Source organism: Opisthocomus hoazin, chromosome 6 (genome assembly GCF_030867145.1).
Source record: "Opisthocomus hoazin isolate bOpiHoa1 chromosome 6, bOpiHoa1.hap1, whole genome shotgun sequence".
Taxonomy (NCBI): domain Eukaryota; kingdom Metazoa; phylum Chordata; class Aves; order Opisthocomiformes; family Opisthocomidae; genus Opisthocomus; species Opisthocomus hoazin.
Window position 1 is genome coordinate 27,952,794 of NC_134419.1, and position 26,233 is coordinate 27,979,026.

The following is a 26,233-nucleotide window of genomic DNA, read 5'->3' on the forward strand; positions in this document are numbered from 1 at the left end:
ATAAGTATGCTACAATAAAGGTAAATTTTGCAGCTCTGCAGTAGAGAATCTCTCTCTACACCTACCAAATAAATGGAAATCATGGGTACCCTGGTTTAAAAAAATAAAAAAAGACAACACAACTTTAAATTATCTTTTCATCTTCCTTCCATTGTTTGATAACATAAAATATATCACTGTTTTTAAACAGTGAAACTAACCTGGCACAAACTAACCTCTTCTTTAGAGTATCCTCTAGTAGAGGTTCATTCACAAGGAATCTGCATTAAAAGTTTTTACCAAGATGTCCTGGGTTTGGCCAGAACAGGGTTAATTTTCACCGGACTCCAGGAAGGGGCACAGCCGGGGGGTGGGGGCTGACCCCACCTGGCCAAACAGAGCCTGGTATTCCATACCATGTGACGTCACGCTGGGTTCCGGGGGGGGGGGGGGGGGGCGGTGCGGCGGGAAGGCAGTCGCGGCTTGGGGCGGGCGCAGCGCCGGTCCGGTTTCGGGAGAGCGGCTGTCTGTACGGTTCGTGGTTGTGTTTTCTCCTTATTTGTATCGTTGTTGTTCCTGTTTCCCTCTGTTTGCTGTTCTGTTAAACTGCCCTTATCCCGACCCACCAGTTTCTGCCTCTTTCTTTTCATTCTCCTCCGCACGCCGGCGGGGGGAGGGGCGGCCGCGTGGCGCTTTTGTTGCCGGCGGCAGCCGAAACCGAAACATTAAATTGGCGCCCAAACGTGGGGCGGGGATAACGGCAGGGCTGAGCAGCGGGTGTTAAAACTGCTTTCTTAGATTTTGTTAAATTTTGTTGTAGGCATTTTTTCTGTGTTACTTAAATAGTCGCCGGTAAAAATGTTTCTGTCTTTCATCAGATGGTTGTGGTTTTTGAATCCGTACTTGCTGTACTTGTTCCCTGTGGTGCTATTCATCGTCACGGGGAAAAAGATCAGGATGATAATTTTGCTCTACCTTACGATATCGACTTATGATATGATAACATCACTGTGCATGAAATTAGTCTTGTATTTGCATGCGGCACTGCGGTCATTTCCGTACCTCGGATCCTATGTCTTAGATTTTGTTAATAATCAAACCCAGTCTGTGGGGAAAGCCGAAGGGGATACCTTCCCCCACTCTTTCGCCCCCCCCCCTCTCTCCCTCAGGCTGGTCCTAACTGCTTTTGAGAATTTCGAGTACCCGTGGGATGCTCAGGGCAGCACTCTCCTTTTGTTATGCCTCCTGAATGGGTTGCAGGTTTTGTTTAGGGTTAAGCAAGTCGTTAAGAACATCGTGCAGAGACCTGCCCCGGGGCCGGATAGCTGTGAGTGGCTGGGTGTGTGGGACAGCATGGGCAGATGTCTAGAGCAGTGGGCACCTGCGGTGTGTTTTAAACTCACCCCTGAACAAATACAGAATCCGGACAATCTGGTAAAATATCTGCAAAAAGTGTGCTGCCACCCTGGGAATTCCAGAGAGACACAGATCACCACAATGTGCTGGGGTCTGGCCCATGCCTACCGAGCCCTGTTCAACACTGTTCAGTGCCTTAAAGGGGAAAGGGGGGGAAGCGAAGCGGCAGGCACTGCAACTGGCGCTGCCCCCCCAGCCGGCCCTGCAGCCCCTCCAGCCCAGCAGGCAGTCCCAGCCCCCCTGACCGGCACCACGGCTGCTGCAGCCACAGCTGCAGGGTCTGCCTCGGTTTCCCCAGCGGACACAGCAGCTGCTCCAGCCCCAGCTCCAGCCACAGGCACAGTGACTGAGCCCAATGACCAACCTGTGCAGGTAGCAGTTGCCCCCGTAAAACTAAAGAAAGATGCAAAGAGAGCAGATCGCTCCGGGAGGGATGATGATGAGCCAGGGTCATCAAGGGAGATAGAGACAGAGATCATCACCCGGTCCCTGTCCCTGGGAGAGCTGCGAGACATGCGGAAAGATTTCAGCTGCCACCCAGGCGAGCACATTGCCACCTGGCTGCTGCGGTGCTGGGATAACGGGGCCAGCAGCTTGGAGTTAGAGGGCAAGGAAGCCAAGCAGCTGGGATCCCTGGCCAGGGATGGGGGCATTGACAAGGCCATTGGGAAAAAGGAACAAATCCTCAGCCTCTGGAGGAGACTTCTGTCAGGCGTGAGGGAGAGGTACCCCTTCAGTGACAATTTTGTATGCTATCCTGGCAAGTGGACCAATATGGAAAGGGGTATTCAGTACTTGAGGGAATTGGCTGTGCGGGAGCTGGTTTACTGTGACACAGACGATGAGCAGGTACCTACAGACCCAGATGAACTCCAGTGCTCACAATCCATGTGGAGGAAGTTTGTGCGGAGCGCACCCTCCTCATATGCCAACTCACTGGCAGTTGTAAACTGGAAAGGTAAAGACGTACCAACAGTGGACGAGGTGGCTGTCAGACTCCGGCAATATGAGGAAAGTCTCTCTTCCTCCCTTGTCTCAGCTGTGGAGAAACTGGCCCGGGAGGTCCGACAAATGAAAGAGAGTAGGTCCTACTCCCCACCTGTACGGGCCAGTGTCTCAGCTATTAGGGGCAAGCGTTTCCCTGCTCAGGAGAGGGAATACAGAGGCTACACACCACGGGGCACCCTGTGGTTTTACCTGCGTGACCACGGAGAGGACATGAGGAAGTGGGATGGAAAACCCACCTCAAGTCTAGAGGCCCGAGTACGTGAGTTGCGAGGTAAAACAATCACAAAAGGGGACTCTGTTAGGAAAAATGCCGCTCCAGTTTCCAAAAGCCAGCTCTCCAGACCAGGTAGACAGTTTGACCTTGATTCCGATCCTCTGGAGGGGACCTCCAAGTCATTTTTACAGCAGGTGAGCAGCAATTTCTCTGACGAGGATTAGAGGGGCCCTGCCTCCAGCCAGGTGGAGGAAAGGGACAACCGTGTCTATTGGACGGTGTGGATTCGGTGGCCTGGCACGTCAGATCCACAAGAGTATAAAGCTCTAGTGGACACTGGTGCACAGTGTACTTTAATGCCATCAGAGTTCAAAGGGTCAGAGCCCATTTGCATTTCGGGAGTGACAGGGGGGTCCCAAGAGCTGAGTCTACTGGAGGCTGAAGTGAGCCTCACTGGGCAGGACTGGCAGAAGCACCCCATTGTAACTGGCCCCGAGGCTCCGTGCATCCTTGGGATAGACTATCTTAGGAGAGGCTATTTCAAGGACCCAAAGGGGTATCGGTGGGCTTTTGGCATAGCTGCTGTGGAGACGGAAGAAATTAAACAGCTGTCCATTTTGCCTGGTCTCTCGGAGGATCCTTCCGTTGTGGGGTTGCTGAGGGTTGAAGAACAACAGGTACCCATCGCGACCACAACGGTGCACCGGCGACAGTATCGTACCAACCGAGACTCCCTTCTCCCCATTCATCAGCTGATCCGTCAACTGGAGAGTCAAGGAGTGATCAGCAAAACTCACTCACCCTTTAATAGTCCCATATGGCCAGTGAGAAAATCTACTGGAGAGTGGAGACTGACAATAGACTACCGTGGCCTGAATGAAGTCACACCACCACTGAGTGCTGCCGTGCCAGACATGCTAGAACTTCAGTATCAGCTGGAGTCAAAGGCAGCCAAGTGGTATGCTACAATTGACATCGCTAATGCATTCTTCTCCATCCCTTTGGCAGCAGAGTGCAGGCCACAGTTTGCTTTCACCTGGAGGGGCATCCAGTACACCTGGAATCGACTGCCCCAGGGGTGGAAACACAGTCCCACCATTTGCCATGGACTAATCCAGACTGCACTGGAAAAGGGTGAAGCCCCAGAACATCTGCAGTACATCGACGACATCATTATATGGGGCGACACAGCGGAGGAGGTTTTCGAGAAAGGGGAGAAAATAGTTCAGATCCTTCTGAAAGCCGGTTTCGCCATTAAGCGAAGTAAAGGGACCGGCGCAAGAGATCCAGTTTTTGGGAATAAAATGGCAGGATGGGCGCCGTCAAATCCCAATGGATGTCATCAACAAAATAGCAGCTATGTCTCCACCAACCAGCAAAAAGGAAGCACAGGCCTTCCTGGGTGTTGTGGGTTTTTGGAGGATGCACATCCCAAATTACAGCCAAATTGTGAGTCCTCTGTACCACGTGACCCGGAAGAAGAATGATTTTGAATGGGGCCCTGAGCAACGACAGGCATTTGAACAGATTAAACGGGAGATAGTTCATGCCGTAGCCCTTGGTCCAGTCCGGTCAGGGCAAGATGTTAAAAACGTGCTCTACACCGCAGCCGGGGAGAATGGCCCAACCTGGAGTCTCTGGCAGAAAGCACCAGGGGAGACTCGAGGTCGACCCCTGGGGTTCTGGAGCCGGGGATACAAAGGATCTGAGGCCCGCTATACTCCCACTGAAAAAGAGATTCTGGCAGCATATGAAGGCATTCGAGCTGCTTCAGAAGTGGTCGGCACTGAAGCACAGCTCCTCCTAGCTCCACGATTGCCGGTCCTGGGCTGGATGTTCAAAGAGAGGGTCCCCTCTACGCATCATGCCACCGATGCTACGTGGAGTAAGTGGGTCGCTCTGATCACCCAGCGTGCCCGAATGGGAAACCCCAGTCGCCCAGGAATTCTGGAGGTCATCATGGACTGGCCAGAAGGCAAAGATTTTGGAGCATCGCCAGAGGAGGAGGTGACACGTGCTGAAGAGGCCCCACTGTATAACCAGCTGCCAGAAGATAAGAAACAGTATGCCCTGTTCACGGATGGGTCCTGTCGCATTGTGGGGAAGCAGCGGAGGTGGAAGGCTGCTGTATGGAGCCCTACACGACAAGTCGTGGAAACTGCAGAGGGAGAAGGTGAGTCCAGCCAATTTGCAGAAGTGAAAGCCATCCAGCTGGCTTTAGACATTGCCAGTCGAGAGAAGTGGCCAGTGCTCTATCTTTACACCGACTCTTGGATGGTGGCCAATGCCTTGTGGGGGTGGCTGCAGCAATGGAAGAAGAACAACTGGCAGCGCAGAGGCAAACCTATCTGGGCTGCCCCATTGTGGCAAGATATTGCTGCCCGGCTAGAGCAGTTGGCTGTAAAAGTCCGTCACGTGGACGCCCACGTCCCTAAGAGTCGGGCCACTGAAGAACATCAAAATAACCACCAGGTAGATCAGGCTGCTAAGATTGAAGTGGCTCAGGTGGATCTGGACTGGCAACATAAGAGTGAACTCTTTATAGCTTGGTGGGCCCATGACACCTCAGGCCACCAAGGAAGAGACACGACATACCGATGGGCTCGTGACCGAGGGGTGGACTTGACCATGGACACTATTGCACAGGTTATCCATGAATGTGAGACATGCGCTGCAATCAAGCAAGCCAAGCGGGTAAAGCCTCAGTGGTATGGAGGACGATGGCTAAAATATAAATATGGGGAGGCTTGGCAGATTGACTACATCACACTGCCACAAACCCGCCAAGGCAAGCGCTATGTACTCACAATGGTGGAGGCCACCACCGGATGGCTGGAAACCTACCCTGTGCCCCATGCCACCGCCCGGAATACCATCCTGGGCCTGGAAAAACAAGTCCTGTGGCGACATGGCACCCCCGAAAGAATCGAGTCGGACAACGGGACTCACTTTCGCAACAGCCTCATAGACACCTGGGCCAAAGAACACGGTATCGAGTGGGTGTATCACATCCCCTACAATGCACCAGCCTCTGGAAAGATCGAACATTACAATGGGCTGCTAAAAACCACTTTGAGGGCAATGGGGGGTGGGACTTTCAAAAATTGGGATACCCATTTAGCAAAGGCCACCTGGTTGGTTAACACCAGAGGGTCCACCAACCGGGCTGGTCCTGCCCAGTCAAAACCTCAGCGCCCAGTAGAAGGGGATAAAGTCCCTGTAGTGCACATGCGGAACATGTTAGGGAAGACAGTTTGGGTTAGTCCTGCCTCGGGCAAAGGCAAGCCCGTCCGCGGGATTGCCTTTGCTCAAGGACCTGGGTGTACCTGGTGGGTAATGCGGAAGGATGGGGAAGTCCGATGTGTACCTCATGGGGATTTAATTTTGGGCGAGAATAGTCCATAAATAAATTGTATAAAGTTAGTTGTTAAATAACCCTGTCACTGTCTGTTATCACTGTTATAATTGTTATATTTTGTACCAGTAGTAGCATAGTAAGAATCGTCCAGATTAAAGAAGGATGGACTTTTTCGATGAAAACCTAGCAGAGCACAGCGATGATGGAACTGGACCTGGTTTTCAACAACTAGCATCCAGCAACTTCATCAAGATCAACATCTCCTGCAGACTGTGGGCACGGGCCGCACCAGATACATCAGCCGTGAGCTCCGGATGCAGCAAGTGACCGCCCATCACCACACATCACCTCCCCTGCCACGGAAGACCATAACGACAGATGGAGCCTGAAGTCATGGATTAAATGAACTCAATGGACACTTTAGAGTGATGATCCATAGACTAAAGGAATGATATCTGGAGACAGGAGAAGTGGTGGTGATCAACTGGACAATGGGGGACCTGGGCATGACGTAGATGGTATGGAATAAGGGGTGGATAGTGTCCTGGGTTTGGCCAGAACAGGGTTAATTTTCACCGGAATCCAGGAAGGGGCACAGCCGGGGGGTGGGGGCTGACCCCACCTGGCCAAACAGAGCCCGGTATTCCATACCATGTGACGTCACGCTGGGTTCCGGTGGGGGGGGGGGGCGGTGCGGCGGGAAGGCACTCGCGGCTTGGGGCGGGCGCAGCGCCGGTCCGGTTTCGGGAGAGCGGCTGTCTGTACGGTTCGTGGTTGTGTTTTCTCCCTATTTGTATCGTTGTTGTTCCTGTTTTTCCCTCTGTTTGCTGTTCTGTTAAACTGCCCTTATCCCGACCCACCGGTTTCTGCCTCTTTCTTTTCATTCTCCTCCGCACGCTGGCGGGGGGAGGGGCGGCCGCGTGGCGCTTTTGTTGCCGGCGGCAGCCGAAACCGAAACACAAGAGTACATTTAACACTAGTATAATTTGGGACAGCATTTAAAAACGTCAGAACCCTATGAACCCTGGGCTTTGCCACTGTCTTCTGTGCATCTCCACACCAATGTGCACATTAATATGCACTACAAAGATTGCAAAGGCACTCTTAGCTTAACATTGTTTCTTCTGCTGTGTGCAAAGAAGAGCAAAATCAGTAATAAAAAACATGTGAAGTTGTTCAGAGTGCTTGTACAACAGAAGTTAATATTATTCAACTTACAGAAACAAATCAACAGACCATACAAAGTATTGACCTTGATTTATCAAACCTTACTAGGTTTCCGAGTCAGCAACTGATTCTGGTTCCAACCTCTTTTCAAATACGCAGTTGATGGGAAATGTGATAACACAGTGCATATGGCATAAGAATGAGGCCAGCTCTAACATTGCCTTTCAGCTGCTTTCCTCACAATAGACAACTTCTTTTGTTCCCCTTTTCTCCAGGTAACTACGTGCAGTATTCTTTATGTGTGTATCCTTAGAACTTGCTTGTAAATTGACGCAATTCGGTAGGATAGTGGGAAAAATGATGTCTTCACCATCTCCTCACCCAGGGTCATCCAGTAATTACTTTCCCTGGGGTTTAAGGGTAGAATTTCTTCAGGGCAAACTAGTCACACCTTTGCCCTGAGACACAGGCAAGTGCTGTCCAGTAACAGCCCAGTCTGCCCTTTTGCCTTCAGTAAGGTAAGTATAGATTTATTTTAATGCAACTGCAACCAGTCAGGCCCTCAGGTCCATTAGCGATTAAGAAACAATCACACAGCGTGCACCTAGCATAAAATTCTTTAAAAAGAGGGAAGAAGAACGTTGGTATTTTACTACAGTTGCAAAGTCAAACGTACTATAAATAACTCCATCAAATAAATTGATATTGGAAAAATACTATATTCAAAGAGGGATTGAATACCAGTTATCCCGCTTGTAAGCCTGAATTTTTAAAATGTAATTTCATGAAACCTCAAAGCATTTTACAAAGTGAGGCTTTATGGAATTCAATTTGACTTATACCTGACTTTGATCAGTCAGCACACTTCTGGTGATTGCTTCCATTGTCATGCTACCTTCCCCATCTGACAGTCTTCTGGACTAAATGTAGTCTAAACCATCAAATCTCCAAAGCTAGCTTGCTATTACAGAATTAAATAGAACATTCATGTTTAATTGCACATAAATATGATCATTCTACACTCCACAAGGGATTATGAAATAATCACTTCTCTTTTCCTTGGCCTCGGGGGGGGGAAGAAAACCCACAAAGTCTGCAAATTCCATTTTCAACATGTAAAGAATATTCTAATAGTTGCGGAGCACTCTCAGGTTTGCCGTAACTGCAGGATGTATACAGTGGGTTGCAGTGTCTGGCTTCATAGACAAAAAAGAATTAGCAGCAGCTTTGCAACTGCCCTTTTCAGTCCAGTTCTGTGGTGAAAGGTCCACAGATATATTGTAGGGGAAAAATATAGCTACACACTAACATGTGTGTATTTTGTACATAGTGAATAAAGAAGACTAAAACCTGGGTTAACTTGGTTAAAACTACAAAAAGTAGTTCTCCAGCTTTCTAACTGCAGGACATTGCTCTGGAAAATGTTAAAGAAATGCTCAGTTTAGTATACTGTAGGGATTAGAAACAGGAGGCTTCACCTTCCTTTAAGACACCTGCTTTTAGCCATTTTAAATAGAGTGTGTAAAAGAAGATTGAATTCTTTTTAGTCTGATAAAATAGTTCTTTTGTTCTTTGAAAAGGTGATTTTATGAAAATACAAATGGTATGGTAATATCATCAGATCACATATTTCGATTTAATAGTTTAGTGAATTTACCTAGACATAAATAAAAAGTGAGTCTTAAATATTTCTATTGTAGCAGGATGAAAGGATCTTGTCATCCTTTTAGAAAAGTATTATTCCAAGAGCAATTAAGTATTCCTTTAAGTAAATCTTTAACCAAATTGAATTTAAAAACAACATTTTTATTTAATACTTCTTTTGTAGCATCTAGTAGTTTTTACTCTGAGATTTAGCTGGTCATTTAAGATTAATGGGTAAGAGCTTGCTTTATGCAACTTTTATTAACTGAAAAACACTCCTAATTCACATAATATATTACATACTATGAGAAAGTGCTGTTATTGACTGCGCCATTGCAAGTTTATTATCCTGTGAAAAGTTAATGTCGTAATTGCTCCAGGGCAATTGCTTTTTTAAAACTAATATAGACCAATGGTGTAATTAACTGTGTGCAATTCAAAGAAGCCCAGGAGAATTCTTAGAGTTTCAGGATTATGGGCATATGTTTGTCAACCAACTGGACTTGGGAGCATAGAATTAAGTAATCTGATATATCTGGGAGCAAAAATATTTATATGCAGTAAGAGAGCAGAGAAAGAGGATGAATTTTTCTCACAGATAATTTGCAGGTAAGGTAAAACCAAGAGTATACACAGTACATCTTGAGGGCAAAATTATTCTGAAGATACTACCACAGGAAAAAGTATAATGTTAAAAATTAATAAAATTAATAGAACTCCATTTTACCATCAGTCCCCAGCTGCCTTTGCCATGACCTCTTTTGGAACCAATACTTTCAGAGTTGACACTAGAGGAGGAAATGTTCTCTTGCTGCCTGGCTGTAGTAGAACCTCACCCAGCTTTTCACAATGGAAAAAAAGACAGCATTATTCCCAAGAACGGCTGAGAATGGATGGTGTTCCCATGTAAGTCTTCACATATAGATTTCACTCAGTACTCTCATCTCGGTTGTAAGACTACTCAAAATTAAATAGTGAAAAAATTTCCAGCAAAAATTTATCTAGGCAGATATAATATACAAATACATCAGGAAAAGTAAGTATAGTTAGCAAGGATTTTGTCTCCCTTAGCAATAACCAGTTACTCAAGGAATTGTGTAACGTATTCAGCCTAACTTCTGGTCACACCAGCAGACTGTAATACTGAAATTGTCTAAACGAGGAAAAAAGCTTTGCAAATTTAACTGAAGTTCTTTTGCCAGTAGTAAAACATAAAAGCAGGCAGACAAAATGTTTTTTGCAGCAAAAATTCCGCTGCAGTCCAACATCCTTTGCAGCTCAGATAGCTAATTTATGTAAAAAGTACTATCAGGATTTCACCTTACTCCAGTTGATTTACGTTACCATCTTTTTTTCGCCCCAAAGCTCAGACCCAGCAGAACATTTTATTCTCCAGACAAGCAGTGTAGACTTCCTTCCCTCTGCCCCTAGTTACCCAAGTGACCAGACTTTCAAGCATCTGGGAAGGTGAATATTTTCTATCAGATACAATTTAGACAATCTCTACAGTCTCATTTCACGATGGAGTACAAATTTAAGACAATGGGATTACTGAAATGAATAAATACTCATCAGTCTGAATAAGGTATCCAGAATCTGGACTACATATTATAGCTGACTCACTTATAAATAGGTAACCTTCAAAATTTACAACTTTGTGATGTTTATTTTTGCCTGTGCTTAAGTATTTTTTAAAGTATGTGTTTCTGTGAGTATTTTTACAACAAAGCAGGAATTCCATGTCTTCCTTTACCTTTTTAGGGCCAGTCATGAATTCGTATAAGGTATAGAACAGCTATGTAAGAATGCATTAAGCTCTTGTATGATTCTAAACCAGTAGCACAAATCCCGTTTGCACATCCCTGGAACCGAGAATTACATGAATTTTAACATCACTGACAATGTTCAGGTCACTATTGCAGTAGGAACTGTTTAAATAACACTACAGAAAACAAATTTTTATTCAGAAGCTTTGAACTACTCCACTTTTAGAGAGAGGGTTGGCATCAATGAATTAAACGAGTATGTACAGAGTTGTAATAAGTGGAAGCGTAGCATAACATATCAGCACACTGCAGGACATCCTTGTGACTTTGTCCTTGCATTGTAAGAGCATATTCCTGAGTGGATTTCTTCTTGGAGACTGACAAGGAGGTCAAACAAGCCCACTTACTATTCTAAAACGTGTCCTTATAAATACATTTACACTGGCAGGTTCAGCCTCACTGAATCCCATGCTTACATCAAATTAAATATTTTCAAACATAAGAAGCCATTATCAGGAGTATGTCTGCTTTCTGCTCAGTCTAGCCCCATGTTACAGCAAACAGGCATTCAGTGAGTGTTTAATCAAGGAATGCTTATTACACTGCAGGTTTAAGGAATGCTTATTAAACTGCAGGTTTGTGCTGTTTCTAGGGAAAATATAAAAATAGAAACATAGTCTCACTGCCAGTCAAGACGATTATTTTAATGCTGCCACTCTTAGTTTAAAAATGTTAGAAGCAGACAAGTTCAAATACATACACTGTGTGCATATTCTCTATGCTTCTGTAGCTTATTAACATTTTGCATTACACCAAGTTCAGTCTAAACTTCTGTACTCTGCAATTTAGCTATAATTTTCATTGTCATACACCTACAGTGTCTTCACTAATCTTGTCCGTATAATACTTCACTCTACTGAATATTCTTGTTAGCAGAGAAAGGTTGGGGTGGTTTGTTTTTTCTTTTTTTCTAAGCATTTCTTAACAGTAAGTGAACTCCGAGTCGGAATGTCACGGGTATATGTAGCAGTATCAGGGAACAGGAATAGCTGATCTCTACACTTTGTTTTTTGACTTTGGAGGAAGGAGAGAGAATACCTGTCACTCGAATTAACAAGCACAAGGTAAAAGCTTGCACTGAGGGAAAAAGTAGGAGAAGCTCTTGTGCAGACAGCCAGGAGACGATAGGAGACAAGCCAATTGATGTGAAATAGCTTGCTTCCTTTCTTCAGCTTCCACCATAAAAAGGATCAAGAAAATAGTCATGAGTGAGCCATATCTTGTTCTGTGGTTTGCACCTGAGTAACCGTAATTATCTGCTGTCACACCTCCCCACCAGGCAGATTGCAAGACTGCAGATTAAGCCCCAGGGTGAGATGATCTGCACGTCAGTGGATACAGACTCACGGTACCTGAATATTCCATATGGCCTGTGGTGTGGAAGAACAACCACCAAATCGCAGAAGTTTGAAAAGCAAAGAGAAACAAACAAACAAATAAAAAAATCCAAATTCTGATACAATTACGCAGGAGGGAGTTTACACTACATGATTAATGCTAAATGACATTGACCATATGCCAAAATTAATCTCCAAGGACAACAGTGATGGTCAGCTATTTTCCAATAAAATAATTTTTAATAGAAGAATTCATTTAATAGAAGAAGTTTTGATGACATTTTTTTTGAAAATTGTTCCTTGGATCCAGAATGGAATGTCTGGTCAAACAAGGAGAAATACTAAATGCAAAACAGGGAGGATATCAGTGTTCATGAGAATCTTAGAAGATGGAGAAGGCCTAGCATCAGGACCCACTCTCCATTCTCTTTGAAATGTCCTGGAGGACAGGAGAGGTGCCTGAGGACTGGAGGAAAGCCAATGTCACTCCAATCTTCAAAAAGGGCAAGAAGGAGGACCCAGGGAACTACAGGCCCATCAGCCACACCTCCTTCCCCGGAAAGGTGATGGAGCAGCTCATTATGGAGATCATCATTAAGCAAGTGGAGGAAAAGAAGGCTATCAGGAGTAGTCATCATGGATTCACCAAGGGGAAATCATGCTTGACCAATCTGATAGCTTTCTATGACGGAATGGCTGGCTGGGTAGATGAGGGGAGAGCAGTGGATGTTGTCTACCTTGACTTCAGCAAGAATTTTGACACAGTCTCCCATAACATCCTCCTAGGGAAGCTCAGGAAGTGTGGGCTGGATGAGTGGTCAGTGAGGTGGATTAAGAACTGGCTGAATGGCACAACTCAGAGGGTTGTCATCAGCAGTACAGAGTCTAGTTGGAGGCCTGTAGTTACTGGTGTCCCCCAGGGGTCAGTACTGGGCCCAGCCTTGTTAAACTTCTTCATCAACGACCTGGATGAAGAGTTAGAACGTACCCTCAGCAAGTTTGCTGATGGCACCAAACTGGGAGGAGTGGCTGATACACCAGAAGGCTGTGCTGCCATTCAGCGAGACCTGGACAGGCTGGAGAGTTGGGCAGAGAGGAACCTGATGAGGTTCAACAAGGGCAAGTGCAGGGTCCTGCACCTGGGGAGGAACAACCCCATGCATCAGTACAGGCCAGGGGTGGACCTGCTGGAGAGCAACCCTGTGGAGAGGGACCTGGGTGTCCTGGTGGACGACAACTTGACCATGAGCCAGCAGTGTGCCCTGGTTGCCAAGAAGGCCAATGGGATCCTGGGGTGCATTAAGAGGAGTGTGGCCAGCAGGTCGAGGGAGGTTCTCCTTCCCCTCTACTCTGCCCTAGTGAGGCCCCATTTGGAGTACTGTGTCCAGTTCTGGGCTCCCCAGTTCAAGAAAGATGAGGACCTACTGGAGAGAGTCCAGAGGAGTGCTACAAAGACGATGAGGGGACTGGAGCATCTCTCCTACGAGGAAAGGCTGAGGGAGCTGGGCTTGTTTAGCCTGAAGAAGAGAAGGCTGAGAGGGGACCTTATAAATGCTTATAAATATCTCAAGCGTGGGTGTCAAGAGGATGGGGCCAGGCTCTTTTCAGTGGTGCCCAGCGACAGGACAAGGGGCAATGGACACAAACTGAAGCACAGGATGTTCCAGATGAACATGAGGAAGAACTTCTTCACTCTGAGGGTGACGGAGCCCTGGAACAGGTTGCCCAGGGAGGTTGTGGAGTCTCCTTCTCTGGAGATATTCAAGACCCGCCTGGACGCGGTCCTGTGCAGCCTGCTGTAGGTGACCCTGCTTCGGCAGGGGGGTTGGACTAGATGACCCACAGAGGTCCCTTCCAACCCCTACCATTCTGTGATTCTGTGACCATGTTTAGTCCTGTTTAACCTCAGGAGCTGAACTCCAGTTTCTTACAGGAGATGAGTGGAGCCAACTAGAGAGAGCAATCCACTGTGGCACAACATTCAGCCAGCTATGAAATGGCTCTGGCAGGAACAATGCTACCTGCCTCACGGAATGAGTAACCTCCTGGTCCCATGCATTCCCATCTCGGGCCAAGGTGGGTATGGAAAATTTGGAATGGAGTCAAGTTCACTCCCACAGAGATGAGGAAAAGGTTTTAAATCTCAGTTATGTTCACAGAACAGGAAAATCATTCAGCTCTATCCTTATTAAGAAACAGTTTTTATTTTCTCACAAATGTCTATATAAAGCAAATTAAAAGATAAATTCCAGTTTTAGTATAGGTAAAAACTGTAGCTGGGGCCTAAAGTCTGACCTACAGTTCCTTTAGTACTGGATGAAACTATTAAAAAATATAAACTGGAATACTGATTAATGGTCAGCCAAATATTCTGATAAAAAAAATCTTGATCAAAACTAGCCTAAATAAGTTGTAAAGCATTCTATGACAACATGAAGTTAAACTTGACTGAAGAAAAATAAGTATAATATAATTCACATTGGGTACATTTCTTGTTCACTCTAGGACTGGCGTATCTAAACATCACTTAAGACATTGTTTTGAAAACATCTATGTCTGTTATAGACATCTCCTCAAATACCTGGTTTGCTTACTTTACCTAAGCCTCAATACATAAACACAAATGGCAAAATACCCTAATAAACAGGAGAAGCCACAAAGCCAGCTGGTGTGAAGAGGGTGAAAACTTCAGTTTCATTTCAGACAACTGAGAAGAAATAACAGGCAGATACAACCTCTTAATATTTATACATGCTCATAAATCCATATACTTTTACTGAGATCCACAAGTGCTGAATTATTGCACTACTCAACACAAAGAATAAAGAAGTTTGAAATGACTCGTTGCCCTATTGAAGGTAACAAAATTGTCTTTCATTCAACATTTCACCCCATAGTGAAAACCAAAACACTATTGAGCCTTTTGGCCTGTGCACCCTCACAAGAGCTAAAACCATCAAAGGACAAGAACTACTAATTTGTAAAGCCCACCCTCTTTTTAAAATGAGATTTGCTGGTGACCAAAGAATTGAGCTTAGAAGCAAGTCCTAAAATAAATATTCTTCCTTCTTTAGCAATTAAAGTATATTACAGTGCAGGTTAAAATAATTTGCACTTCTGCACAAAACCAGATGTGTATCAGTTACTTTCTCTTCTGTTGCTGAAAATCTGTTCCTCTGGTCTTGGCATTCTGCTCTTTGCATGTAGAGACATCACTACATCCCCGTATTCTCATGTATATTAATTTATTATCAGGTGTCCAGCATGTCCAGGTAGGTGCTGAAAATTGAACTGTCAGTTCACTATGTTCCAGCCAGCCGACTAAAATCAAGGATCAAGCACAACAGAATCAAAATTTCTTCAGCAGCAGAATTTCTGAATCCTGGTTTCCCGTGGTTTTCCTCTTTGCAGATTCTCTGCTATCTAACCATATGCTTGAGCTCTTGCTTCTACACTTCCTTCCTGAGAAAACTAGGGTAAAAACCCAGAGCTCATCAATGACAGAAATACAGATTTGCAAAGGACCTTGAGATCATCCAGTTGGATATCTGCAGCTGGTACACATCTCTCATGTGAACATGGGAGCCATATGTTCCCCAGACCTTGCACTGAAGGAAATTTCCCAGCCACAGACAGTATCTCCATCTAGAGCACAACCATTTTACTTTAGCTATGATACAGTAATCCCTTCTTCAGAGAAAAGATCAAAAGTCTATTTCAGCCCTCTGCTGTCCCTCAGCAGAGTGCCCCCACCATGACTACAGAGATACAGGTTGGAAGAAAATGAGCAAAGCATGTGTGAGGAGGAGGTACTAAGGAGCTAAGGAGGAAATAAGAATAAATGAAAAAGGAAGAGAAAAAAATAAAAAGAACCCTCAATACCAAGGGATCTGAACAAGAATAATTCCTAAATATGCAAAGGAATGAAACAATCTGCACTCTGCTTTATGAAGGACTTCTTTCCCATGCTCCTATTTCTGAATCACAGTAATTCCACGTCTGTATTTAAAAGCCAATTGCTACATAGAAGACAGATTTTTTTTATTAGAATGGTGAACTGTTATTTAATTGGACACCCAAATATCTTTACTGTTTTCCTTTTCATTAAAAAATAGTCATGTTTACCAGAAACCTTACAACAAAGGAAGTCTAGAAGAGTACTAGGATCAATGTATTTCTTAAACATTGTTTTCTCATAAAAGCATTTTCATTTGCTGCTCTTTCTTTCCAGTACAGATAAGCTGTTTCTAAGCCATAGCAACTGAATTGGGATTTACACATTTCACTCTATAATTTTAACTATCCAGGCTTGACTACTTGCTGCTCAGAGTCAACATACACTAAATAGGATTATTTTTTAAAAATAAAATATACAGGATAATTGCTAGAGTTTACACAAGGCATTCTTGTCTTTACTGAAAATGTAAGCAGTGTAAATAGTGCTGTACTTTCCAATGCTAGGGTTTCAATCCGTTTCTAGTTAACCACTACAAGAATATTCTCTAAAGACTTGACTAGCCTAGAAATGTATCACTGTTACATTAAATCCATCGGTGCGTCCATCAGAGTGGTTCAATAAACAAGCCACTAGCTGCGGAATTTGATTCTAGGCCAAGCCACCTTTTATCTAAACGTAATGCAAAGTTTCCTACTTTGTTATGGCTGTGGGAGGAAAACCTGAACCTGTTGCTCAGATGACAACCCCAATAAAAGACCAGATTAAAGGATAATAGTTTGGGTTCCTTTTATTTCATGATGCTTGAGTGCTTGGATTGCCCAAGGTGCATCCAAAAGGTTTCAGGTTTAAGAATGATGAAAGATCAATGTTGAACTGACAGAAGCTAGATTCAAAATATGTATGGATCAACAAGATGAGATTCATTGGTAAGGACACGTGCAAAATAGCAAAACAGACAGAAAAAATAAAGCACCAAAAACATGACTGTAGAGGTGGAGCACAGAATAAGAAACACAAAAGTATTGGTTTTCTCTACATTTTTCTAGTGTGAAGGAATGCACTCCAAGCTTAATTATCTTCTGTGTATCTCACTCGTGCAGAGAAATTAGTAAATCAGAGAAGCCAAAGAACAGCAAAATTTATAAATATGCAACTTAGACTTAATTATGAAGGATAATTAAAAGAAGCAATGCAAACACACATGTAGCATGGCAACATACTTATAAGGAGAACAGCAAAGTGAGAGAGGAAGAGGATTGTTTACAAATATTTTAAAGCATCATGACAGAAGAGTAATTAGGAGTCAGAAGAAATAAAGGAGAATACAGTTGTGATGGATATCATGAAACACATTTGAACAGGAATTCTCTCCAGCTTTTGAAAAGTTCCCCGGTAAATTTAACTGATTTAATCAAAAATACCCTGGATAAACACTATGAAAATGAATACTGGTAAACAGCCTATATTAGCAGGAGTGAGTGTACAGGACTGCTTCAACTCTAACTCCTATAAGGATGAACTCCTATTGAGTAAAGTCACCTGAAAACTACTTAATTAACCTATGTGTATGACTAGGCCAGTAGCAAGAGAGCCAGATACACACTACAAAAAAATTTTTTTTAAGAAAAAGCAATCACCCTTCATATGACAGGAATGTGTATTATGGGAAAAAGATGATCTATTCCAAACAAATATTTGTATGTTCATACAAATCATTTCTACTAAATGAAAAATGGTCCTAAGGAAGCAGAGCAGTATCCCAACTTCTGTGTCAACCCATACAAAAGGGGACTTTCTGTTTTATTTTCAGAGTTGTTGCTTTTTTCCTCTTATGAGTAAACATAGTAGCAAGTAGGTATCTGCTATCAAAATGCTCCAGGGATATTAATGACCGATTTATAAAGAAAACCGCAAGCCAAACCTCTGTTGATTCCAGTGAAGCCACCAGAGTCCACACCACCTGAGAATTGGAATCCATGCTCGTTTAGGTTGGGGGTTTTTTTGAACTTTTTTCTTCCTGTGACTGTGAGGTGAATTTTGCCATAATTTCTAAGGAAGAAGAAAAAATTATAGATTCTGGAATAGGAAAAGAAAAAGCACCTTAGCTAACACTGCAGGTGAGCTAATTAGTGGATGTGCTTCATTTCAAAATAAATATGCCAACAATACTAACTTACAATGCAAACATACTTCAAGCAGGCTTAAGAGTTAAAAGTAAACAGCTATGAAAATATTGCGGACAGCTACCTCTCTCATCTCTGAAGAATCACTCAAGTTCAAAAGATGATAACATTTTTACTTTTAATTAGTTGCCATTTTGATGCCAACCTCTAGATAGCATGAAAGAGAACAGAGCATTAATGTATGGATATCACAAAATCCACGACATCACCTTTCCCTCCAGATTTCCTAATCATCTTTGTTACTTTCAGCACAGCTGGTGAGATCCAAGAAAGTTACAAGCTCAAAAAATGCCCAGCCTCCCTCAGTACAAGACTTTTTCCCTCTTTACAGCTGCAGTGAGATTGTTTGCTAAACAGCGATTCAGGCTCTAGGGAATAAGTACCACACTAAGCCTTGCTTAGAAGGGAACACAAAGTCCCTAAGGTATGCCTTGTAGGCTCAGAGAAGAAACACAAGACTGCAAGCTGCCAGTGTTAATATTTGAGATTCTGTTGGGTTTTTCCCAGGAAATGAGGTAAGTCAAGGAGAAATAACATCTGTCTGAGGCAAGAACATAAACACATTTAAGTGGTTTTGAGGGTAGAGAATGAAAGAAAGGGGTTCTTTCCATTTGACTTATTTAAGCTCTCCGTGGGTTTGTATACTGTTCAAGCTTTTAAAAGAGAGACTGAGAAACACAGCAATCAATAGTGTCAGCTAAAGGTGACAAACAGAGCACAAGGTGGCTGCTGGAGGGACACGCTGTGAAGACAGTGGCTGGGCAGTGATCAATTGCATTTGGAGATGAAGACAGACAGAGGGAGCAAAAAGAGGAATCGATCCAGTCTACTACATCTGCAGATCTAGGCACCTGGAGCAGGTACCATGTGACAGACAAGGGTTTAGTCTGTCAATAATTCATACTGCTTCACTGCATAACTTTTAGTAAGAGTCTGTCTTGAAAGCAACAGTATTGACATATGTTGTATGGTAGTTTTACTAAAACCTGGCATCTCCAGTCAAGAGCAATTGAAAGCACACTACTCAGGATCCAGTCACCTTAGTCCTTGCTGCTGAATAAGTTTTAGGCCAAACTAAAAAGGCATTTGAAATACTGGTTTTGACAGAAACAATAATAGAGAAGCATTTCCAAAACTATACAGAGAGAGGAAATCAAAAACAATCCTTCTCTTTTAAATGGATCGTTCAGTCAAGCTCTACAGTGTTGAAAACGCTATCCTCATATTTGGCCAGCATGCCTGATATGCCATACTAATGAATTCAGCTGATTATAAAGGCCTGCAATCTGCATGGGAAGAATGATCTAAAACATCTGAAAGCAGAGGCTGCAACTGCGAGGTGCTTACTGGGCCAAGGGAAAAGAAGAATGCTATTCGCAGCCCGGATTGTACGCCGCAGCTAAGAGAAACCTCCTGTATTACTGAAATGTCACTAGTGGCCTGTACGTAAAAATGAACAGGGCTCAGCCCAATCCAATTTCTCCAAACCCTAGATATTCAACTATACCAAGTGTAAAAGTAAACATGAAAAACAGAATTTTAATACTCATCCTCAGAAGAACACAGGAATAAGTCATTCCTCCTTAAGTCTCCCGTAGGTGAGTAATAAGCATCACAAGAAAAAGTTGATTTTATTTGTAAAGAGGCAATTCAGTTAGTTCCTTTAACAAATGCTTTACTGTATTTACTTGAGTTCCTGGATTTACTAACTAACTTCAGTATAGCCATTCTCAGGAGATAAGATTGGTCCCTCAAGAAAATGGTGTCACAATTGTCAATTAATATTCTATTAATTTATTTCAAATCTTCTAAGTAGCATTTAATTTAATTGGTACTTTATTAATTGTGATAGTCAATGTTATGCAAACTCAAGCCTTTGATTAACTGCATCTTCACCACTGAAGATGGAGATAAAAACTGGTGGTAATTATTACAACAAAATCCGTATAGGTAACTGCAGTATCTTTAACGAATTATAGAAAAAAAGTAGTATTTACCAAAACTCAGTCACTTCTTAAATCACTCACAAAGGTTCCAAATTATCCTTCCACACAAATGCTCACATTTTTAAAAACAACAGGTTGGTTCAAGGAGGCACACACATTTTAGCTCTGGTGACATCCTTTCCTGACTGTGTATTTTAAATAATGTCAGTCATTTCTGCAAGAAGCTGTCATTGCAGAGTGAATTGTCTTTCAAACCATGTGACTGTTTTCTTCCTGGCTGCTGACAAAGGCTCTGGTAAATTTGTGACCCTCAACCAAGAACACTACATGAGGTGCATCTAAATTTGACTTCTTTAAGAAACTATTTCAAACTATTGTATGGAAGAGTTTCTAAAGAATCTACCCACTACTATTGCTGCTTCTTCTCCTCCCTCTCTTCTTCTAAGTCTGAAACTGATGCACGGTTATTAATTCAAGACATGGTTATTAATTTAGAACATGTATTGGTTCCCTGCATTTGCTTAGTCCATATTATACAGCCTCTCCCAGGTGAGCATGCTTTACACAAGTCATTAATTTGGTACAGAAAAGTTCATACTATGCTGAGCCACAGGTCCCTCCTTTTGTAAAACAGGTCACCTGGCTGCTCTAGTGAAGTCTTTAGCAATCATTCACAGAGAAAGCAGAAATGATTCAGCATTCAGCAGAGCCCTAAATGTTTCAGAAATCTGTTTGCCAAAGCAATTGCTGGTATCCTGACAGCTATTCTTAGGCTTTATACAATGCCTACAGATAGGTACATTTCCAACCTCATTACAGTGCTATCACAAGAAGACAAGCATTTAAAATGTTTTATGCATTGACTGAACCATATTTTAGTTTAGAAAGAGCACGTAAGATTTGTTTCATCACAAATAGTCTAGACATTAAAGTAAACAAATCAACAACACTATTCTATGCTGTAAGATCAAAGCAAATATCGATTGCTACCTTCCACTACTGCCTACCAATAATTAGTGAAATTAATTTAAACAGGTTGATTTTCTCACTTTCATTTTTAGTGATTATCCACCATTTCATTAGTTCCAAGTGTAAAAACTTGTTTAAGCCATGACGCCTGTCAAAACAAGAGATGGTAATAACAAGCCCTTGCCCTTCAATGAGCACAGCAGGTTTTCAGCTCCTCAAAAATAAAGGCAGCTGCAGTACAGACTGCTTGTGGTAGTCTTATTCCAGTTCATACAGTGTGGGACATAAATCTTAAAATCTTCCATGCCACAACCAATCTGTCATAAATTATACCCACTTCATTAAGTTTCAGATGCAGTTACTCTGATCGTTTTGGGTGTTCATCTGCAGTTTTCCTAAGGCCAAAGTTACTTGCTAATTATCTCCCTTCTCCATATCAGATCCATCGAAATTGTCACCTTCTTACCATTCTGAAATTGAGTCTCTTGTACAAAATCACTAGTGATTTAAAAAAAAGGGGGAAAAAAAAGAAAAAAGAAAAATGGAAGGAGGGACAATCAGAACTGAGTTATTTCACAGGACCAAAACCAGTGGGAACCCTGTGACTTGAAGTCTATATAAGAACTGAACTGCATGAATATCTAATGCACTCATAAATGAAGAATAGGTAATTATTAAATTCTTATCAGTTGTAGTATTATCTCCACTAATATGCTTCTGCACACTTTTTTTTTGAAGAACATACTTTTGTGGCCAGATGTGTTTTTTTTAAATCTCTCTTACAAAAATCTTCTCTGAACAGAACAAGGTTTTTCCTAACGTAATTTAGTGTCTGTGTGTGCAAAAAAGAAAAAAATGGACAGGAAACTTACAAGTTTAAATAATTACCCCTGAACAGAAAAATTAGCCTGTCATGAACAGAATGAAATTCTTTAAAATGCATTTTTGCAAGTTGCACTCTGATAAGGGAGGCAGGCTTCTAAAAGACAGAATTTGTTCTAATGATCCACCTGAAAAGTATTTTTTAATTCAAAATTGGAACTTTTATAAAGAAGTAATGGAGTATTTCTTTTTGATAAGCCACTTCACAGAACAGGGATCAGAATGCAAATTACAGTTATTTGCTCTAAGTGGTTTTCCATTAGAATGGCATTAATATGAAACATTTTCTTTTCCCATTTCATCAAGACATTTCACAGTATTTCTGCTACCTTTAAGACATAGTGTATTAATTTAACAAAATTATATATAATCTTGGCTGTATTATGTGTGCTTCATTTACTTTTTGCATTATCTTATTTTTCATGTTTGAACCTGTCAATTGATAACACAGCTATGTCTCCTTTCAGAAGATCAGGTTTCAGATCAGAGAAGCAAAGTCTAATTACAAGTCATTTGCGAAAAATTGAGAATTTTATTAAATAAAAAGATGACACAAGCCCTTGTGTTTAATAGTAAAAAAGCTTGTACATAAAAGCTTTCTTTTTCTCTCTCCCTTCTTTTTTGTAGTTCAACCAGTAACACAAGTAACTGATAAATGTTTGGGTTTTTTCACTCTAATGCAAATGAAGGCTGCTGGGACAAAGGTGCCGTAGGATGAATGATGTATAGCACCAAGAACACACGTAGAAGTTATTGAACACGTAGAAGTAAGAAATAACAAACTTTTATCTGTGGCTTTTTCACAATGGCTGCTCAGATCTACTCACACATACTGGCTGTGGAGAGCGGGACATCACTCCACCAGAAGTAATGCAAAGGGCATGTACGGTCATCAGAGCACATACTGCATCACTCTTTCTTAATGATTGAAAACTGCAGTTTTACCAGCTTTCGTTTTAACTGCAGCACCTGTCAAAATTACTTCAGTCCCTGTCTCACAAAGTATAGTTTTTCTTAATTCTTACTTGAACAACAATTTCTGCAGTTGTGCAATGAAAACAGATGTGTAACAGATCTGGGATAACCTTTTTTCCCTGGCTTGTTTTTTATTAAACCCAGATCTTTTCCATACCTGTTGTTTAATACAGCTGCACTAACAAATGTACTAGCACAGCTCAGAAGGTCAAAACATGCATGCAGATATAAATTCGGCTTAAGCTGACGCTCCTATAGAAAGATACGCTCATTAAACGACATCCATGAGAAATGGTTCACATATAAGGACCCCTTTATAGTCTTGCTATTCCAGGCCACTAGAAAGGTCATTGGGTAACCTGTGTCAGAGAAGCTTTCAGCCTCTTCACTTTCTTCACATCAGGGCATGAAAAAAGCATTACAAGTGTTTTCCTTACTCCTCTAATCTCTAATAGTTTCCAAGGATGTGAACCATCAGCAACCTGAAGAAAACCTCCAAAAACAAACCAAAACATACAGAACATCCTCCAAGATCCACTTAGTGCCAACACAAAGGTTAGACTAGCTTTTTTTCTTCCACAATTAGCATACACATGGCTTACTACATAGCCATAAAAAGCTAGAGGAAAGTCAGAAACAGAAAATACAGAATCAATGATCAGTTTTGTTATTTATGAAAATATAGAAAGAGGGGGATGTTTTTTGTCTCTCTCCACCCTGTCAAGTGCAATCACTTCCACAGTAATGTGCACTGGTCTGCACTAGTAGACACCGCATTTAACACATCTGGATTAAATTAGTAGAAAGAACCTTTTAATTTCATTATACTATAATTTTTATTCCCTTGTCTCAACCCTCTGGCTTTGTAGAGAAGGTTAAGAGCAGCCCAGTGGAAATTTCCAGCACACAGGCTGTGAATCACAGTCCTGAAGGTCTATTATGGGACCCAGTGAAGTCCACAAATAAAGATCTTCTTATACAGAACTCTTTAAAAAACACAATGCTGGAAAAGGAGAAGAGATATCCAGTGACATGTGTGTGGTAGATACTTGACAGGAAAAGTTGTGACAACCATCAGTGAACATAAAGAAAAGGCATCAATTGCTAATTGTTCCACCAGAAGAGGTGGACAAACAATAGCATTATGGTATGGAGATAATGTAAAATGAAGTAAGAGACTAGCAAAAACTTGCGCTCTTTAGCAAAAATGCAGAAAAATGAAAGTGGCAAGTGGGATGAAGGAAAAGCAGGAAGGAAAAAATATTCAGGATGACAAGCAAAGAGAATGTTATTAATACTTAAAGTGGAAATCCCTGCATTAGTGGCCATGATGGACAATTAACTACTGGTTTAATATTTATCTTAATTACCTGACCAGAAGGCAGTCCACATTAAAAAAAATCATTATATGTAGTAACATTAGGCTTCAAGAAGATTAGCCCTTTTGTAACCTGTGTTAACTAGCTTACAACAGTCACAATGTGCTTTTAAGTATGTTGGTTCTGTGGCTGCTGAGAAATTGGTCTCTCATCATCAGTTGACTATTGATTTCCTATCAATCCAAACACTATACTGTTTCACATTTCTCTTATGTGTTTTCCATTATGCTTTAACATAACCTCACACAGACAGTATGCAAAAATGGCATAAATATGTTTTGTTTTGTTTTTCAGATGTAGTGACTATTATCTAAAGAGAAATAGCCCAAATCATTCAGTCCTTGTTCCAACAAAACTCCTGGAGTCAAATCTTCCAACTGCCTCATGTTTCTCAGGTCACTGTGACCTGTACATAAAAACATCACCAAATCAGAAAATGAAACAGCCAGTGCAAAGTTAAAGAATCCCATCTGAGATTGCAAGTTCTGAGCTGAAACACTTTAGATGGCTCTTATCCCAAAACATTTTCTATATTTTCTGTATTTATTTCAGTGAAAGAAAAGGTCATGCATTTCAGAGCAGAATGTGGCTCATACATGTTAAAACAAAACAAATCAGTAAAATACAGTCTTTGCAGTATCTAATTCGCCTCAGACAGCAGAGCAGGGGTCAGTACAAATCCCTATGAGATGCAACAAGTGAAAAAACCCGTCTCTCCACAATGAAGAGTAAGACTTGATCTCGCCCAGCATCCATCGCCTCAGCATCCTATCTAAGCTTAAACGCCTTGATAGACCATCTACAGTGTCGGGCTTGGGGTATGATTCTTTCACACTAACACCATCTAAACAGGCAGCCTGACCAAAGTCTCCAGCAGATGCAGTTACACTAACAGGAAAGTAGTTTTATTTCAACAGCTTATTCCTCCTCAGGTAATTTAGTTTATTATTTTAAAGCCCTTTGTTGTTCGAGTCCTTCAGTGGTGTGGTTCTGCTTGTGTGACCACCCCATCAAAATTTGTGTGATAGCATTGAAAAGGATGGTAGAAGTGAAAGGAAAAATCCCATTTCTTATGCTATATTTAAGAAGAATCAGAAAAAGCAATGTCAGTCAGCAGCCTCTGCAAACAAGTGCCATTCTGCATGTTACCACAAATGAATCTCAAATTATTTTGGAACAAACAAGACAGAAGTGCAGATGCAAAAATATATCTGGAAAGGATATACTGAAAAGCAGAAAGGTGACAGAAAAAACATAGTTTTGTATTACAACACAAAAAGTGAAAATTCAGAAAGATACAGAGTTGTGAATTTTGAGAGAAGACAGGAGAGAAATGGATGCTGTTTTTGTACCTGTCTTACAGTATTTCACAGAGATTCAGAACATATTTTTAGGCCAAAATCATTCAACTAGCTCAGAAAATGGTATTTTCCTGCACTAGACCGGCCCCATCACTGGGACGATTAAGTAAGAATACATCTGAAACACACACAAGTGTTTCTTTTACTGGGACAGAACTGAAATAATTTTAATATGTCATAAAAATTAAGTCTATCAATTAAGTTCTCCTATATGTCTTGTTACTGTCACAACCACACATTTTGTAGAGTTAGACAAGCTCTTTACCCAAATATATTTACATAAAATAGAGCCATGCTAGTAGCTCATACTGCACCAAAGAGCAAATCAGCAGGTTTTCTTAGGATATCTCACTTTTAGTCCAATGATTTGCTGCTGCCAAAGGGGAAATTCACCTTTCCAATCCTCCCAGGCCTGAACTGCCTCCTTTTCCTTTTCAACATCTCTGGTACTTGCCTGCCTTCTCAGTGAGCCCATTCAGCTAAATAATTGTCATTTTTTTTCAATGTCTTTTTCTACTAGCGTGGGAAGACTAGCAGGCTCTCCAGGGAGTCAGCTGAGCACCAGAGCTCGTATAACAGATTAGGTTCACAGAAGGAGGAGAGAAAAGAAGTCCAGCCCTATCCTCAGTCA